This window comes from Drosophila persimilis, unplaced genomic scaffold (assembly GCF_003286085.1).
Source record: "Drosophila persimilis strain 14011-0111.01,24,50 unplaced genomic scaffold, DperRS2 tig00001765-arrow-arrow-pilon, whole genome shotgun sequence".
NCBI classification, from domain to species: Eukaryota; Metazoa; Arthropoda; class Insecta; order Diptera; family Drosophilidae; genus Drosophila; species Drosophila persimilis.
Window position 1 is genome coordinate 11,677 of NW_020825568.1, and position 16,693 is coordinate 28,369.

Below are 16,693 nucleotides of genomic sequence, written 5' to 3' on the forward strand. Positions count from 1 at the left end.
CATGCCTACTGACGATGCTCGCACTCCGGCCGGAGAAGAAACTTCGCCACAAGCTTGCTTCTCGGCATCCCAGCTCAAGGAGGCGGCGTAGTGCAGCATTCCACTCAACGTTGTCGAAGGCTCCCTTGAAATCCACGAAGACTCCGAGCACGTATTTCGACCGGCTGGCCGAAACAGTACTCACGACGTGTTTCCAAGCATCCTCCACACAACGTCCTTGGCGAAAGCCAAATTGCCATCTGCAGCCATCCGGAATGGTGTCCTTCAGACGATTCACCATGATGCCCTCAAGCACTTTGCCCAGCACTGGCAACAGACAGATACCCCGATATGAGGTAGGATCGGTCCGGTCCTTATCGGGTCCCTTCAGGAGTGGAACCACCCTGGGATGCTTCCATTCCGTTGGGAAATACCCTGTCTCCAGGCAGCGGGAATACATCGCTGTCATGTGCTGAGGGATGGCACGCCACAATGCCTTGCAAATGGCACCTGTGATGCCGTCCATGCCGGGAGAGCGTCTGCTCTTCAACCTGGCGACGCATGCATCAACCTCGAAAGCTTCGACGGCCGGTGGAGCCTCGATCGGGATGGCAATGTGTGCATTCGTCTCCGCAACAGGAAAGAAGTTGCGAAGGAGCACACCCGCACAGTCGCGCCATGTTGCGACCAGCCTACCATCCGTTCGAAGGCATCCAATCTCCGTGCTCTTTTTGCGGCCTCGGCAAATCCTGTAGACGTGCCCCCATGGATCATCTCTGTTCTCTCCCACGAAGCGTCGCCAGTTGTCTTCCTTCGATCTCAGGATGAGCTTCTTGTACTGCGCTGAGGAGATCCTCAACGCGAGCACAAGTTCCTCTGCTGCGTCGGTCTCATGCCGACGAGCGTCCTGGAGCCTTCGCCTCAGTCTCCTGACCTCTCGGCGTTTGGAGTGTAGTTCGGCAGTCCACCAAACTACTTTTCTCGCGGCTCTCGGTGTGCTGCGTCCCAGCACTCTGTCGCACACACTGTGCACTACAGAGCGCAGTGCAGACACTTGGTTGTCCAACGGCGATTCGGCGATGTCTTCCGGTAATTCGGCAATCTCCCTTACCACTTCCTCCTCGAACAATCGCCAGCGCGCATTGGAAAGCTTCCATGACGGCACAGGAGCAATGGGCTCAACTGTGTCGTTCGGGTCAGTCGTCACCACAACATGGATCATGTTGTGATCGCTGGTGTCCCATTCCTTCACTTCCCAATCGTATGTGGCCCACATAGTCGCAGCTTGGTTGACGATTGTCACATCGATATCGCTTTGGCCTCTACGGTTATCGAATGTAAACACCCGACTGGCTTCATTGAGCACGCCGGCTCTCATCGCGGTTATCCACTCAGACAGCAGCTCACCCCGTGCATAGTTAGCTTGCCCCCGATTGTGTTCGGAGAGCTTGCTAAACCACGCTGGGGATACTGCGTTCGCGTCGAGCCCAAAGATGACAGGAGTGCGGCTGCCCAGCAGCAGCACCGCATCTAAGTACCTGAGGTACGGCGCCAAGTCGGTGTCGAATTGGCAGTACACGGAGCATAGGAAGATTGAGCCGAATCTTCCCGTAACTCTGACGCATACTCCAAAATCCGTGGTAAGGGTCTCCATTGGCATGCAGATGGCGTCCGGTTCGTCGACGATGATAGCAGCTTTTCCTCGGCGGTCCTGGAAAACTCGCATTCCAGAAGGAAGGCCGGTAATCCGCCCTGCTCCATCGACGTACGGCTCCTGGACCAGTGCGAACTGACGGCCAGAGCTGCGCATGATGGCTCCGAGTTCCATCACAGCCGCTCGGCCACGGCCACAATTAGCTTGGATGAAGCTAAACATTAATGTCTAGCTTGCACCCTCGCCAGTACCGCTCCGTAGATCGGGCACGCCGCTGACAGCATGGAATGTGCTGCAGGGTACCCCTTGAAGCGGCAGTTGCGGCAGTCCACGGGGTTGGGACACCGTGCAACGTTGTGGCCGTTCTGTCCACACCGGTGGCACACGTTCTCCTTTAGGCGACATTGCGACACCTTGTGGTCGAAGCCTGCACATCTGTGGCAGGCGTATGTTCTGACCAAGGAGCGGCAGCGGCATCTAAACCACTTAATGTATACGCATTCGCGCAACGCCTCCTGTGCCTTTGCGTCGACCTCTAGCGTCACGTTGATCGTGGCGCCGTCGGTGACCGACCAGGGTTTACTGCCCAGGTGAACCGACTTTTTGAACTCCGCGGCAGTCATGGTCTCCTCCAGGTTCTTTGTGAAGAGCTCCTCCATGAACTCTTCCGGTGTTATGGACGTGTCCACGTCGTACACCACGACCTGAGGCTTGGTCTCCGGCCTCTTCTTGACCTCCAATCCCGCTTCGGTGAATTTGCTGCTGGCCACTACCTTCCTCAGTTCGCTCACTGAAGGGGTGCGAATAATCGCTCCTCCGCTCTTCAGCTCGCGAACCTCGTGGACGCGGACTCCAAGAGTCGGCACCACGGTCTTCTTAACACGCTCCACTAGCTCCTTGCTGGTCTCCTCCGGGTTTTTGCTCTTTATTAGAGCAGACCAGGTATCCCTAGGCTTAGGGATCGGTGCAGCGACGGCGCTCGGTGCGGGCAGGCCTGGGAAGGCTGTCGCATACGCAGCGGTTGTGACGGCAGTGGTGCCCGTGTGGGCAGCAGCAGCGGGTCTCGGTGGAGGCGGCATCCTTGCCCTCTCCTCCAGGCGCACTTTTTCCCCAGCCAGGGCCATGACCAACTCGTCGTACCGGTTGGTCGCGACGAGGATTTCCATTGAGGCCTCGGGCGGCATCAGCCCCTTAAGTACAGCCTTGCTCACCGCCATCCTTATCGCAGACATTTCTGCGATGATGGCCGAGTAGCCTGCCGCGACAATGTCAGTTGCACGTCTGCTTCGAATGGCAGTCAAAAAGCAACTGATTAGATAGGGACAGTAGGAATCTCGTTAATCCATTCATGCGCGTCACTAATTAGATGACGAGGCATTTGGCTACCTTAAGAGAGTCATAGTTACTCCCGCCGTTGACCCGCGCTTACTTGAATTTCTTCACTTTGACATTCAGAGCACTGGGCAGAAATCACATTGTGTCAACACCCGCTAGGGCCATCACAATGCTTTGTTTTAATTAGACAGTCGGATTCCCCAAGTCCGTGCCAGTTCTGAATTGATTGTTAATTGATAATCGTTATAATTAATAAGAACTAACTGGTTTAACCCAATTAGTATTCTTAAAAATTTTAGCAAGAAAGTTCCACAATTGGCTACGTAACTAAACTATCCGGGGAACAAGTAACTACCATAAATGATAGAAACTCTATTTACCCAGAACGAGCACATAAACCATGTTATTGTTTCCCAATCAAGCCCGACTATCTCAATCTTCAGAGCCAATCCTTATCCCGAAGTTACGGATCTAATTTGCCGACTTCCCTTACCTACATTATTCTATCGACTAGAGACTCTTCACCTTGGAGACCAGCTGCGGATATTGGTACGGCCTGTTGAGAAGTTTGCGTGTCCCCACCATAAATTTTCAAGGTCCGAGGAGAAAATATCGACACAACAGTATATGTCATGCTCTTCTAGCCCATCTACCATATCTCTCTGCGAAAGACTTCCATGGTAGTACGGCTATAAAACAGAAAAGAAAACTCTTCCGATATCTCTCGACGGCTTCTTTATGGTCGTTCCTGTTGCCAGGATGAGCACGACGCCCATATTTAATAACAAACGGATACTCAACAGGTTACGGAATTGGAACCGTATTCCCTTTCGTTCAAAATTATTCAAGTATTTAAAAATCATAACAGATTTGACAATATTACTCACTGATTTTTTACTTGAAAATTTTCGGCTTTCGCCTTGAACTTAGGACCGACTAACTCGTGATCAACCACTGTTCACACGAAACCCTTCTCCACTTCAGTCCTCCAAGGTCTCATTCGATTATTTGCTACTACCACCAAGATCTGTGCCAATGGCAGCTCCATGAAGGCTTACGCCAAACACTTCTACGCATACCATTGTACCTTCCTACTCACTAAAGTTTCAAAATTTATATCACAAGTAATATAAATCATCTACTTTAGCGGTAATGTATAGGTATACAACTTAAGCGCCATCCATTTTAAGGGCTAGTTGCTTCGGCAGGTGAGTTGTTACACACTCCTTAGCGGATTTCGACTTCCATGATCACCGTCCTGCTGTTTTAAGCAACCAACGCCTTTCATGGTTTCTGCATGAGTTGTTAATTTGGGCACCGTAACATTACGTTTGGTTCATCCCACAGCGCCAGTTCTGCTTACCAAAAGTGGCCCACTGGGCACATTATATCATAACCTTAAACTTCATATCAAGAAAGTTAAGGTTCTTACCCATTTAAAGTTTGAGAATAGGTTAAGATCGTTTCGACCCTAAGGCCTCTAATCATTCGCTTTACCAGATAAGATTATTTTATATAACATTAAAATGCACCAGCTATCCTGAGGGAAACTTCGGAAGGAACCAGCTACTAGATGGTTCGATTGGTCTTTCGCCCCTATACTCAATTCTGACAATCGATTTGCACGTCATCAGGGTTTCCCCTGACTTCAACCTGATCAAGTATAGTTCACCATCTTTCGGGTCACAGCATATATGCTCAAGGTACGTTCCAGTTAGAGGCATAAATAATATAAATATTATTATACATAACTATATAGAACGCCCCGGGATTGTGTTAATTATCTATAAATAGTTAAAAAACTAATCCCATTATTAGTCAAGTTAATTACGCTATTAGGTTTATCTCCCAATAACTTGCACATATGTTAGACTCCTTGGTCCGTGTTTCAAGACGGGTCCCGAAGGTATCCTGAATCTTTCGCATTGTTAATCATACAAATGCATATAATAAACACAAAAATCAATGATAATTATGCCATTATATAATTTCGAAAAATTAACGCACTGTATTAATTTTAATTTATCAACACTTTATCAAATTAATGACATTTATTCTATGTTAAAATGCAAGCATAATAATTTGAATAAACTATAAGTCATATTTTATGATAAATTTGTTATATGCTAATAGATTACAATGTCCTTATATGGAAAAAATGCACACTATTATTATAATATTGTTAAAATATTACAACTTTAATGATGAATTTTCCATAACGGATATTCAGGTTCATCGGGCTTAACCTCTAAGCAGTTTCACGTACTGTTTAACTCTCTATTCAGAGTTCTTTTCAACTTTCCCTCACGGTACTTGTTTACTATCGGTCTCATGGTTATATTTAGTTTTAGATGGAGTTTACCACCCACTTAGTGCTGCACTATCAAGCAACACGACTCTTTGGAAACATCATCTAGTAATCATTAACGTTATACGGGCCTGGCACCCTCTATGGGTAAATGGCCTCATTTAAGAAGGACTTAAATCGTTAATTTCTCATACTAGAATATTGACGCTCCATACACTGCATCTCACGTTTGCCATATAGACAAAGTGACTTAGTGCTGAACTGATTTCTTTTCGCTCGCCGCTACTAAGAAAATCCTGGTTAGTTTCTTTTCCTCCCCTAATTAATATGCTTAAATTCAGGGGGTAGTCCCATATGAGTTGAGGTTGTATATACGTATATTAAAATTTATAATGATAATTACACTATATTATTATATATAGAGCGTTCTCATAATGAAATCATTATAATATTCGTATTTTATAACGAATATCACGAAGAATATTAAATATTTATATTTACAACAAAATTTCCTTTCGAAACATTAATAAGAGGCAATTCTAGATGAAAAAACTTTAATTATTTTTTTATGCTAGACATTCCTCAGTATTATTTGATTCAAAAAGGACAAAAAAATATATATTTTTCTTCGTTCTTCTCACACAAATATATACAACAATGAGAGATAATGCGTTTCCATTTAATATCAATATTATGAATATATATATATATATATCCAATAATATACAATATGCTTAAAAATTTCGTAAAATTTTTAAACAACTTATTTAGCATAGTCTTACAACCCTCAACCATATGTAGTCCAAGCAGCACTATAAAATTAATTAAAGTACCAAACAGCATGGACTGCGATATGCGTTCAAAATGTCGATGTTCATGTGTCCTGCAGTTCACACGATGACGCACAGTTTGCTGCGTTCTTCATCGACCCATGAGCCGAGTGATCCACCGCTTAGAGTGATTAAAATTTGTTTATTCATTTATTTGTCAGATATGTCTTTATTGAAAGAAATTAAAAATACACCATTTTACTGGCATATATCAATTCCTTCAATAAATTTTAGTTTTATCCTAAAAGAATGTTGCGAAATGTCTTAGTTTTATATAAGCGATATATTACCATATTGTTAAATAATATAATATGTATTTTGGCTTGTTTGATAATTATCAATTTATATAAAAGTATTAACCTGAAATCAGGTACAACATTGTACTTTTTAGGCTGTTGCATTAACCAATGTATGCCCATAGCTATGATGGACAATACATATTCGCAACGCGTGCATACTATGGTACATATGCACACAGATTTTATAAATCAATATTATTGTAATAATATCATCAATATGTATTTATATATTAATTGCTACACACATAGAACACAATGTTATATGTATAGCTACTACTAAATGAGTATATTGGCAATATAATTAATATAAACATATAATATATACAACTGAATATATTTTATTTTACAATTATGATTTTATAAAAACATATTTTGTTTGGTAAATTGGCAATATATATATATTTTTGTTAACGGTAGAAACATACAATAATGATCCTTCCGCAGGTTCACCTACGGAAACCTTGTTACGACTTTTACTTCCTCTAAATAATCAAGTTCGGTCAACTTTTGCGAAACAACCGTAACACGCAAGGCGTCACAGTGATCACGTCCGGAGACCTCACTAAATAATTCAATCGGTAGTAGCGACGGGCGGTGTGTACAAAGGGCAGGGACGTAATCAATGCGAGTTAATGACTCACACTTACTGGGAATTCCAAGTTCATGTGAACAGTTTCAGTTCACAATCCCAAGCATGAAAGTGGTTCAGCGGTTTACCCGGACCTCTCGGTCTAGGAAATACACGTTGATACTTTCATTGTAGCGCGCGTGCAGCCCAGGACATCTAAGGGCATCACAGACCTGTTATTGCTCAATCTCATTATTGCTAGACGCAATTTGTCCATTTAAGAAGCTAGTGTCCTTATAATGGGACAAACCAACAGGTACGGCTCCACTTATATAAACACATTCAAACACAATAAACATTTTACTGCCACCATGAATGAAGGCTATATAAGCTTCAACACCATAATCCTGAAGATATCTATTTAATATATTTGAGTCTCGTTCGTTATCGGAATTAACCAGACAAATCACTCCACGAACTAAGAACGGCCATGCACCACCACCCATAGATTCGAGAAAGAGCTATCAATCTGTCTTACACACTTATGTTCGGACCTGGTAAGTTTTCCCGTGTTGAGTCAAATTAAGCCGCAGGCTCCACTCCTGGTGGTGCCCTTCCGTCAATTCCTTTAAGTTTCAGCTTTGCAACCATACTTCCCCCGGAGCCCAAAAGCTTTGGTTTCCCGGGAAGCGACTGAGAGAGCCATAAAAGTAGCTACACCCAATTGCTAGCTGGCATCGTTTATGGTTAGAACTAGGGCGGTATCTGATCGCCTTCGAACCTCTAACTTTCGTTCTTGATTAATGAAAACATCTTTGGCAAATGCTTTCGCTTAAGTTAGTCTTACGACGGTCCAAGAATTTCACCTCTCGCGTCGTAATACTAATGCCCCCAAACTGCTTCTATTAATCATTACCTCTTGATCTGAAAACCAATGAAAGCAGAACAGAGGTCTTATTTCATTATCCCATGCACAGAATATTCAGGCATTTGAAGCCTGCTTTAAGCACTCTAATTTGTTCAAAGTAATTGTACCGGCCCACAATAACACTCGATGAAGAGCACTAATGCAGGTTTTTAAATAGGAGGAATATATAAAAAAATACAAGTACTTAATTATATATAAGAACTCCACCGGTAATACGCTTACATACATAAAGGTATAGTAGTAACCACAATTGTAAGTTGTACTACCCGTATGAAGCACAAGTTCAACTACGAACGTTTTAACCGCAACAACTTTAATATACGCTATTGGAGCTGGAATTACCGCGGCTGCTGGCACCAGACTTGCCCTCCAATTGGTCCTTGTTAAAGGATTTAAAGTGTACTCATTCCAATTACAGGGCCTCGGATATGAGTCCTGTATTGTTATTTTTCGTCACTACCTCCCCGAGCTGGGAGTGGGTAATTTACGCGCCTGCTGCCTTCCTTAGATGTGGTAGCCGTTTCTCAGGCTCCCTCTCCGGAATCGAACCCTGATTCCCCGTTACCCGTTGCAACCATGGTAGTCCTAGATACTACCATCAAAAGTTGATAGGGCAGACATTTGAAAGATCTGTCGTCGGTACAAGACCATACGATCTGCATGTTATCTAGAGTTCAACCAATGTAACGATCTTACGATCGCTTGGTTTTAGCCTAATAAAAGCACACGTCCCATAAGGTCCGTGTTTTAATTGCATGTATTAGCTCTAGAATTACCACAGTTATCCAAGTAACTGTTAACGATCTAAGGAACCATAACTGATATAATGAGCCTTTTGCGGTTTCACTTTTAATTCGTGTGTACTTAGACATGCATGGCTTAATCTTTGAGACAAGCATATAACTACTGGCAGGATCAACCAGAATAATGTTTTCGTTTCGTGCGCATACGCTCACATATGTAAATATTTGACAACTCAATAATACTTTTGAATAAAAAAAAAAATAAATAAATATTTTTTATCAACAGTTTATGAGAATTTGTTAAACGATTGTGGCCATTTTTATATAGCATTCACATTCGCCATTTTTCTCTATATAAATATATATATTTTATTATATACATTTTTTTTTCGTTCAAAAATATCTTTTTATTTGCACTTAATATATTATCACACGTATATAGGCTTAAACCAATATTAATTGTGTTTAAACTATGTATTTTGACAACAAATTTAAAATTTATCCAATTTCGTATGCGTTTTTTGTGATATACATTAAATAAAACCAAACACATGAGTTCATGTGGAATGGAATTTATATATTTTGGCAATATTTGAATTTGCATATAAATCGCTTTGATTATATATGCTGGTACATTGTTGAAATGGCACTCATACAATATTTAATCATATAAGACCATTTCCAAAAATTCACGATAATAATTCGAAACAGAAATGATATATACTAAATAGTATATATCTTGGTTAGTTTCACTATATTATCTTTATTAAGATCAATTTGAAAACAAATATCTCCTATTAAACACTACTTTGAGTATAATGACAACATATAATAATATTATATACAATACTGTACCAAATATTGTATACAATACCGATGGACATCAACTGTCCATCATGTATAGGTTTTCTGCCACGCTTTCCGCAAATCGGGTATTTTTGCTTTAGAGTGCCTCTTAACAATAGTTTCTTTTCGTATTTTAATAAAAAATACAATACTATCACTTCAAAATTATTCATATATATTAAGAAATATATATATATTCATATAAAATACACAGACATTGCCGGCTAAGTATATTCCCCATATCATATGAAATAAATTAATAATTTTTCATTATAAAATTTTCATATGAAATATACCATGCACGAGACTACCACTCCCTATATAGGTTTTCTGCCACGCTTTCCGCAAATCGGGTATTTTTACTTGAGAGTGCCTCTTAACAATAGTTTCTTTTCGTATTTTAATAAAAAATACAATACTATCACTTCAAAATTATTCATATATACTAAGAAATATATATATATTCATATAAAACACACAGACATTGCCGGCTAAGTATATTCCCCATATCATATGAAATAAATTAATAATTTTTCATTATAAAATTTTCATATGAAATATACCATGCACGAGACTACCACTCCCTATATAGGTTTTCTGCCACGCTTTCCGCAAATCGGGTATTTTTACTTGAGAGTGCCTCTTAACAATAGTTTCTTTTCGTATTTTAATAAAAAATACAATACTATCACTTCAAAATTATTCATATATACTAAGAAATATATATATATTCATATAAAATACACAGACATTGCCGGCTAAGTATATTCCCCATATCATATGAAATAAATTAATAATTTTTCATTATAAAATTTTCATATGAAATATACCATGCACGAGACTACCACTCCCTATATAGGTTTTCTGCCACGCTTTCCGCAAATCAGGTATTTTTACTTGAGAGTACCTTTTAAAAATAGTTTCTTTTCGTATTTTAATACAAAATATTATACTATCACTTCAAAATTATTCATATATATTAAGAAAAATATATATACGCATATAAAATAAACAGACATTGCCGACTTAGTATGTTCCCCATATCATATGAAATTAAATTAATTATTTTTCATTACATTCATCATTCATTTACATGAAAGATATCATATCAGCTGGTATCTTTGCTTTAATTTCACATATACACGTAATATATCTATTTATATTAAATACATTTTTATATTTTCTATATTTATAATCGCATTATGATTATGCTATAATGTTATATTATATATGAGAAACATTCCCATATCCATATACATATAAAACCTAATTCATAATCAAATCATGCTCATGTTATAATATAACATATAATATTATCACATTTTATATACCAAAGTATTTAATTCTTGCATTCATATCACATATCATTAAATTCCAATATTAGAAATACTTCCAAGTTCCACATACGATCACTCCATGCTTTTTGCATTCATATTATTTCATATATACATTCACATTTGCACATATGCATATACACTATGTTTCGTGTGTTTACATAATACAATTTTTATAAGTATCATTTCATATGTAATTAAGTATAACAAACTTATAATATAACATTATATTCATATTCAAGCCAACGTAATTTATATAGGATAAATAATTTATCCATATTTATATAAAATATATTCTTTTTAATATATATATATAAATATATTACCATTTATAGGTATATATTCATATAAATATATAAAAATAATTTTCATATATAAAGAATAAATTTATATATATCGAATCATCAAGCAAAGGATAAGCTTCAGTGGATCGCAGTATGGCAGCTGCTCAACCACTTACAACACCTTGCCTGTTACAAAAGTCGTTTACAATTGATTCTAGGCTTTGTCATTGTATTAAATAATGTTTTTATATGCAACTAGCGCGGCATCAGGTGATCGATGATCCTCCCAATTTACTATGTTACAAATTACATTGGCATCACATCCATTGTCGTTTATAAAATAAATTATAAACTTTTAATGGTTTAGAAGCCATACAATGCAAATTGCCCCTTATTTATCATTGCAGTCCAGCACGGATACGACCTTAGAGGCGTTCAGGCATAATCCAACGGACGTAGCGTCATACCACTGTTCGCTCGAACAAGTATTGTGCCATTGGTCCGTACCTGCGGTTCCTCTCGTACTACGCAGGAATGCTGTCGCAACAACGTTTTGTCATTAGTAGGGTAAAACTAACCTGTCTCACGACGGTCTAAACCCAGCTCACGTTCCCTTGCATGGGTGAACAATCCAACGCTTGGTGAATTTTGCTTCACAATGATAGGAAGAGCCGACATCGAAGGATCAAAAAGCGACGTCGCTATGAACGCTTGGCCGCCACAAGCCAGTTATCCCTATGGTAACTTTTCTGACACCTCTTGTTAAAAACTCTTTAAACCAAAAGGATCGATAGGCCGAGCTTTTGCTGTCGCTGTGTGTACTGAACACCGAGATCAAGTCAGCATTTGCCCTTTTGCTCTATGTGTGGTTTCTGTCCGCACTGAGCTGGCCTTGGGACACCTCCGTTATTATTTGAGAGATGTACCGCCCCAGTCAAACTCCCTACCTGGCAATGTCCTTGAATTGGATCATACCTGAGTAATTGGAGTTATACCAAATTTTCAAATTGAAAATACATAAATGCATTTTCTCATTAAAGAATTTGTTTGCGATTATATAACAAACTCGTGATACTTTGATCAAGAAGCTTGCATCAAAACCCAATACCATAAGATATAATAAATATATCCGTATAATGGCTAGGAAATGATACACGTTCCATTTAATCAAGTAAGTAAGGAAACAATAAGAGTAGTGGTATTTCATTCATACCAAACCGAAATCTAATATCTCCCACTTATGCTACACCTCTTATGTCTCCTTACACTGCCAGATTAGAGTCAAGCTCAAAAGGGTCTTCTTTCCCCGCTAATTATTCCAAGCCCGTTCCCTTGGCTGTGGTTTCGCTAGATAGTAGATAGGGACATTAAAGTCAATGTGTTTTACGTGAACACCTGCCGTATTGGCTTTATCTCACGGTGCCAAGCACAGGATTAATTTAAGCGTCAATCAGCGCCCCGGTTCATCCGGTACCAGTTGAAGACAATCTGTTTTGGTCATGTCTTCCTCCCTGGTGTGGAGCGAGGCTATCTAAACCTCTGCTGATCTGTGGGTCACAGCACCAGGTTGTATAACGCAACTCCACGTCTACTCGCTTGAGTGTTAACCACAACCACCACGAAGCTCCCCAAGGGGCCGCAACCAATAGCCAGGACGGAAACGAGTTCCGCGGGCCCTGGCTCCCGTGGTACCAGAATAAAGCCTCCGGTCAGGCTTCGTGCCACGAAGGACACTACCAATTTTGACTCCAAAACAGTCACGGGTTGGTGGCCCCAAGACCAACGCAAAAGCGATGGGTCTAAACACAAATAAAAACACAAGAAAAAAACAAACAAATGACAATCAATTACACATACTATTTCCTCAGAAAACCGCCAAGCGTCGTCTGGAAAAAACAGCTCTTCCATACTCGTTAAAACTTCTTACCCTATCCACCGTGGAGAGCGTTTGACTAACGTCAAACTCACCCCTAACTTCAACAACACCCAAGGCATCCAGATCCCGAAGGTCACCATACAACGGGCACTCACAGAGAACATGTTTCCATGTCTCCTCGCTCGAGCCACAACGGCATTCCGGACTGTCACTCAGGCCCCTCGAATGCAGGAATGCATTGAGAGAGCCGTGACCAGTCAAGAGGAACCCAGAACTAAGGTTTAAACCAAACTCCGGTCGACAGCAGACAAACGTGACATCACGAATGTACTGGTAAGTAACCCGACCATTCTCACTGCTATCCCATCTAACTTGCCAGTCAGACATTACGCATTCGTCCAACAAACTCTTGCACTCACTAATTCCTAAGCTCTCCACGTCCCTATCAGCTAACCATTCATTCTGACTCAAAGGCAGACGCCTCTTAATCTTGTATCGTACAGCACGACGCCGTATCTCCAAGTCAAGAGGGACAGCACCAAGGAGTACCTGCATTGCCTCCGTAGAGACAGTGCGGCACACCGGCGAACATCCAAGCAAAATCACTCTCTGGCAGGCCAGCACTTTCTTTCTGCCCGCAACACTCATAGCCGCACCACACCACACCGAAGATCCATATGCTGCGCAAGCAACAAACAGACCCCCGTATATGGTCCGTACAGCCCTCCTGCTAAGGCCCCATTCATTCCGCAAAATTCGTCGAACCTGTCCCACCACGACGAGCAGCCGCCTTCTGAGACCTGTGATATGAGGAGTAAAACACATCCTTTCACCAAAAGTTATGCCAAGGTATTTCACCTCCGTGACATACTTCAGACTGACGCCATCTAGTCTGACAACAGGATGTCGACTGTTCGCCAACCTGCCTTTCAGCAGCATTGACACCGTCTTGTCCATTGCCAAATCAACTCCAACACTATCGCCCCATTCGCGAACAGTGCGCAAGCACACTCCAGCACTTGCCTCAATCTCATCGCGCGACCGCCCCTCAATCATGATGAGCAGGTCATCTGCATATGCACAACACATATACGTACGCTCAAGCTGACCTAACAAGGTATCCATCATAAGGTTCCAAATGAATGGCCCACAAATGGATCCCTGCGGGCAACCACGAACGACGTCTACACTCACACATTCATTCAATCCTACAACAGTCGCACGTCTACCGGAAAAATAGCTCTTCCAAAGAGCTAAGTCCCGACTACCACATTCATCCAATCTACGAACCACACTGTCCCAACTCAGGTAGTCGAACGCCCCCTTAAAGTCTACAAAAACACCTAGGACATACTTAGCAGTACTGGACTCCACAGAGTGGCGAACATACCTCCAAGCGTCCTCAACGCATCTACCCTGCCTAAAACCAAATTGCCTATCAGACATCTGGTCGCTCACTCTCTCCTGCAGCCTTTCTACCAGAACCCTCTCCAGAACTTTGCCAAGCACTGGGAGAAGACTAATGCCCCGAAAAGATCGAGGATTGCTCCTTATCCTATCAGGCGACTTTAAGAGCACAAGCACTCTCGCACATTTCCATTTCCAAGGGAAGTAGCCATCGCTCACACATCCTGAAAACAGCTCGTACATGTAGAATAGTACTTCCGGAATAGACTTCCACACACTCTTACACATTTCACCCGTAAAACCATCCATCCCAGGCGACTTTCTCGACTTTAACATCGAAAAAACCACCTCTAACTCACCCACAAGGAGCGGCTCAGAAGGACCAGCCACACTTGGCGGTAAAACCTCCCGCTCCGCCCTTGGAAAGAATTCGCTCATCAATTCATTCACACAATCCACCCAAGTCGTCAGCAAAGTGCCTCTGACTTGAAGAGCACACACACTCGTAGGTTCCCTAGCACTACCTCGAACTATTTTATAAGCACGACCCCAGGGATCGTCCTTATTGCGCTCCAAAAAGGAACGCCACTCAGCCTCTTTCACTTTTACAAGCATTTCCTTGTACTCATTCATACATCGACCAAGCTCACCCCTGAGCTGGGAAGCGTTTTCAGCATTGGAGGATCTAGCCCTTTGGAATCGCTTCCTCAGCGACCTAACCATCCGCCGCTTCACACTTAATTCCCACGTCCACCACTTTACACGCCTGCGATTCACCTCTCGGTGTCTCTCAAACATGCAATCATTCGCACGAGTCAGCCAATTCTCCACACATTCAACCTGCTCATCAGTCCCCATAGCACAGAAGGTGCTAAGAGGAACCTGAGCTGCCGCCTCTTTCACCCAAAAGCCGTGAAGGCTCCAGTTCGCACCACTGGTGCGCCAACGATTACCCACAACCGTTTCACGCACAGTAGGCGTGGCATGAGCCACAAACTCAATAGGATTATGATCACTCACACCGTGCCCACCCAAAACACTCCAGCTGAAATCATTCACTCTCATTGCTGCCTCATTCACAAAAGTAACATCAATGTCACTTTTCCCCATCGGACCGTCAAAAGAATACCACTCGCTGGGTTCGTTAATGACCCGCACATCCTGAGATACGGCCCACTCGGCTAGAATTTCACCCCGACTGTAGCTCAAATACCCAGACGCATGCCCAGATATTTTACTGAACCACATAGGGGATGATGCATTCGCATCAAGACCCAGGATGGCTGGCACGCCACCCGCCAGCAGCAGCACCCCTTCCATGTACACCATGTAAGGCTCAAGGGGTTCCCCAAACTTGCAATATACACTACTAACAAAGACCCTACCTAAACTACCACTAATATTCACACACACGCCCCAGTCAGTAGAGTTTACAAGTGTGCACTCCACGCTAGGGTCATTCACAACTATTGCAGCATTGGTCCCACTGTCAGAGAAAACCCGCATATCTGCGGGCAATCCACGCACACGACCATTGGCGGCATACGGTTCCTGCAGCAGTGCAACACCGCAACCCCTCTCACGCATCATATTCCCCACCTCACACATAACTGCAAACGACCCCTGACAATTCATCTGTAGAAACTTGCAAGCCATCAGTGTCTAGCATTCGCCCGAGCCACCATTGCACTGTACACGGGACAAGCCAAGGACATCATAAGATGCCCCGAAGGTCTACCCTTAAAGGCACAGTTGCGGCAGTTAAGCGCATTGCTGCACTTAGCCGCATGGTGCCCCGCTTGGCCACAACGACGACAAATGTCGTGCTTGACTCTGCACTGGGAGACTCGGTGGTCAGTCCCCAGGCATCGGAAACAACCAACAATCGGGTCAAAGTCCCTAACACGAAAAGAAAACCACTTGATATAGCAACGCCCTGCATCCAGGAGAGATTGCATGGCGGTGCCAGCACCCTCAAGGACCACATTGATCGCACCCTCAGAAGCCTCCCAGGGCTTCGTGATCATTTGAATACCACTAAAAGCCTCAGCAGTCATCTTATCCTTCAGGTTCAGCTCAAATAGGTCACCCATGAATTCTTCAGGCGTTATTTGTCTGTGCACACCGTGTACGACCACTCTGGGCCCCATCTTTTCATTGACCTTCACAGTCAGTCCTACCTCATCAAACTTTGCATTTTCCGCAATTTTCTTCCGCTCGGCAACAGATGGAGTGCGAATAATCACACTACCATCACGGCGAGGCTTAACCTCATGTACGCGCACCCCCAAGGATGGCCCCA

At 42.4% G+C, this 16,693-nt stretch overlaps 2 non-coding genes and 1 pseudogene across 2 annotated transcripts; all 3 read right to left on the reverse strand.

Annotated features, from left to right (window-relative positions):
* Positions 1–2,869: 2,869 nt before the first annotated feature.
* LOC113567107 lies at positions 2,870–5,644 on the reverse strand (annotated as a pseudogene).
* Positions 5,645–6,057: 413 nt separating this feature from the next.
* Positions 6,058–6,236, reverse strand: LOC113567106. The gene has a single exon (XR_003409349.1). It is a non-coding gene; the product is annotated as a 5.8S ribosomal RNA (ribosomal RNA).
* A 596-nt stretch (positions 6,237–6,832) lies between these two features.
* On the reverse strand, positions 6,833–8,827 carry LOC113567108. Its single transcript, XR_003409350.1, has one exon. It is a non-coding gene; the product is annotated as a small subunit ribosomal RNA (ribosomal RNA).
* Between the last annotated feature and the right edge of the window lie 7,866 nt (positions 8,828–16,693).